At 36.3% G+C, this 3,785-nt stretch overlaps 1 pseudogene; it reads right to left on the reverse strand.

Moving 5' to 3' along the window:
• Positions 1–2,061: 2,061 nt before the first annotated feature.
• LOC113316366 lies at positions 2,062–3,420 on the reverse strand (annotated as a pseudogene).
• Positions 3,421–3,785: the final 365 nt, after the last annotated feature.

Below are 3,785 nucleotides of genomic sequence, written 5' to 3' on the forward strand. Positions count from 1 at the left end.
GCCGTCCCGAAAGTATGCCGAACTCCGAATTGCTAACTAGGATTTCAACTACTTAATTTTTCAAATCTGACAGTAGATTTACTAAATTAACATTATAGAAACCCTAGAATTTAAGCACAAATCACAGATGGTTGAAATTAATGTATACCTGTATTTGGTAGAGGGGAAAATATGAAGTACTGATAATAAATGTAATCCCTCACTATTCTCTTCAATTGGATTATCGATCTTTCAATTAGTTCAAGTATGAGTCGCAGTCGCAGTAGCAGCCGTTCTACCAAAGAAGATAAACCAAACCCTAAAACTTTAGGTTCTCTTACCGCTGGAATATATACCCTACAAACCAATACATTTAATGCCATACACGTATTATATGATCAACGTGTATAATATGTTCCAGTCAGAGTGGCGGATAATCTTCCACGTCGCCCAAAGCATTCCATGGTTGTAATAACACGGGAAAAATATGGGTCCGTTTAAAAATGGATCGGATCTGTTAGACCCAGTTAAGTTTCTTAGAATCTTAATGGTGTTAGGATATTATGTCCTTAAACAATTTCATAAGGGTATTCTGGTAAAAATGTTAGGCAGTCAAAGTTAGCTTTCGACCCAAACGCATCAACTGCAACTTCTACGATCCAGACCCTAATATAACCAAAAAGATGCGACCCTTTTATAAAATAACTCAAAAGTAAATGGTTTTCCCTATATCCTATCCCTGGTTTTCCTATTTCCAATTTCCTTCCCAATTTCTACAATCAATTTACTTTTTAGTTTTGGTTTTTCCTAAACAAAACTAGTCATAAAAACCCAAGGTGACCAAACTTGTGGTACAAAAACCCCACTCAAATGTTGGGATCCATTAAAACTCCATCGTAAACAAAATTGATACAAAAACCCCAAATTTTTAAAAATTGATACAAAAACCCCAAATTTAAATGTTGGTTTCATCATAAAATTTGATGAAACCAAAATAAAATTTGATGAAATCAATATTTAAATTTGGGGTTTTTGTATTAATTTTGTTTTGATGGGGTTTTTGTGTTACTTTTGTTTTGATAGATTTTTTGTGGAAGGATGGTGACACCTCTGGGATTATAACTCGCGGACCGTTTCCTAAATACCACTCACAAAAGTCGAATACTCTGACTATCACTATGACCATATTTATTCTTCATCTTCATATTTATTCTTCATCTTCATCTTCAAACAAAATTAAAACCTATCAAGTTGGAAACCTTAAATTAGATTCGAATTAATAATTATAGTACACCTTAATCGGCAATTATTCGGTAAACCATTATTATGGTGATGATTTTATTTTTTTCTTTTGTTGGTACATCGAGTTAGGAACAGAACATGGCTGATGGATGCGTAGGTTTTTCTTTATTTTCATAATAAAATATGAGTGTAAGCTCTTGCTTAACGATCTTCCAGTATGGTGATGATGTTTAATTTGTTCTTTTGTTGATATATCTTTGCACTCATAGCCAGTCAATGTAATTCAGTTGTCAAATTAGTGTGTGATCCAACTATTAAGTGGACAAGGCTTGATTAATGGCTGAGATTATTCAAACCTCCTTTCGTCTCACGAATTCGAAAGTCTAAAATGTCAGGGAAGCTTTAATTAATAATTGTGTAAATCACGTTTGAACTAATCAGGGTTCAACTAATTTTTTTCATCAAAAAAACAAAAGTTGTTCAAATCGGTAACGATGGTGGAGATTGAGATCGAAACATTATCTAGGTATTTTTTGTTTGGTTAGATGTAAATAAATTGTCAAGAGACGGAACTTACGACATACGAAGTTTTATGTGGGTGGTATTTAGGATAATTAGGGATAGGAATTATTGGGATGGGAAAGAGGAAAAGTGGGATGGAAAATAGGGTAAACAACCAAGTAAATTAACAACTTTAATTAGAAAATCTATTTGATAGTTTAGCCAAATGGTGCGCATAATGAAGACTATTGAAATAATCATATAATTATGTTCATGGAAACAAGACCAATATATGATTGAGACGCTAAAATTGGAATATATATCTCGTACTGGCAGCTGTCAAGAATTCCAAATCCTTCTTTGAGCATGACTCAAGTCTTTAATGCCAGGCTTTCGATCTTCCTTGGATTCAGTCATCCATGTAGAATTCACCATCTGACACATCCCTGCGTTTCTGTCCTTCATCCATATCCTCCTCCTCCGCTTCTGGGGGTTCAGCTGTGGGTGGTGTCTCCTGAAACGGTACACTTGGAGCATGCTCCATTCTCGAAACTTGTTCCAACAGAAAGTTCCTCAACCTCTCTAAATTTCTAGGCGAGTTTTTATTCTCCATGTTGCTTGTTTCGAAATGGAGAGTATAGTCTGGACCATAGTACTCGCAATATTCGTTTTTGCGAAGTAGATTGTTATCAAGCTCCTTGTCTTCTCCCACTGCAACTGCTGTCTCATAACACCAACAGCGAGCGACATTACGAATGGTATAGCCTCCACCACCTAACACCATCAAAGGCACGTGAAGGACCTAAGGTAGCTTAGACAATCCGCATGACCCTCAATAGACAGGTTGAAACAACCCAACCTATCACCAGATAATGAATCTGCACCACATTGAAGAACAACCGCATTCGGCTGATAAACTTGCATCACTTTCTGAATAATTGAACGAAACAAACCCTTAAAGCTCTCATCATCAATACCGTCATCAAGAGGTACATTTAGTGCGTAATACTTTCCATCACGCACACCGATGTCGTTGAGATCACCAGTTCCAGGAAAATAACCCCCAAACTTATGAAACGAAACAGTCATGACTCTATTTGTAGTGAAAAAGGCCTCCTCTACTCCATCTCCATGATGCACTTCGATATCAACATACAAAACTCGTTCATGACGCTTGAGCAACTCAGGAATCCCTAAAGCGATATCATTAACATAACAAAACCCTGCCGCTTCACACTTTTTCGCATGATGCAAACCTCCAGCCCAATTCAAAGCAATGTCAGCGTTCTTATTATTTAATGCAGCAGCAGCACCAATAGAACCTCCAGCAGAAGCTTGACAAAACTCGAACAAACCTTCAAAAGCAGGACAATCATTTCCTCCAACATTAAACCTCTTTACGTCATCGCGTGATAAAGATTCAGGACTAACAGAAGATAAAAACTTGACATAATCATCAGAATGGAATTTGGCAATATCTTCAGGTTTAGCTGGATATGGAACCTGGATATCCATATGCCTATGAAGATCATAAGTAAGGATTAAACTATGCGCCATACGAATTCTATGTGGTTTCATCTGATGACCTGCTCCGTAACTATAATCACCTATTGTTGGTTCATAGAAATATGAAACCCTTCGTTTCTTGGCATCAACTCCTGCTGTTTGCAAAGAATTTCCTGACTTATCTTTCTCCATTAATTATCTTCTTGTCTCGAAACTATTATTCGTTCATAGATAGGTGCTCCATGGTTCCTGGTTTCCTGTTTTGTGTCAATTTCGGATTTCCTTTTCATGGTACGTAGGTAGGATACAAATTTGTAAGCTGTCAGTTTTAGTCGGCTAGTCCTGGTTTCTATACTCTGCATGTGTACTACGTACATAATAAAGAATTACTTTGGCACCAGATGGTTATTATTAGTCTAAAGCAAATTACATAATGAGTAAAAGAAAACAAAAAACCGATCTATTCGACATTATGACCAGACCAACCGAAATGGCTTCTTTTACTTTCACACAAAGAAATGGAATTTATATTTGGCAGAATAATCTTGTTTTTATCT

The sequence above is a fragment of the Papaver somniferum genome, chromosome 10, assembly GCF_003573695.1.
Source record: "Papaver somniferum cultivar HN1 chromosome 10, ASM357369v1, whole genome shotgun sequence".
Lineage (NCBI taxonomy): Eukaryota > Viridiplantae > Streptophyta > Magnoliopsida > Ranunculales > Papaveraceae > Papaver > Papaver somniferum.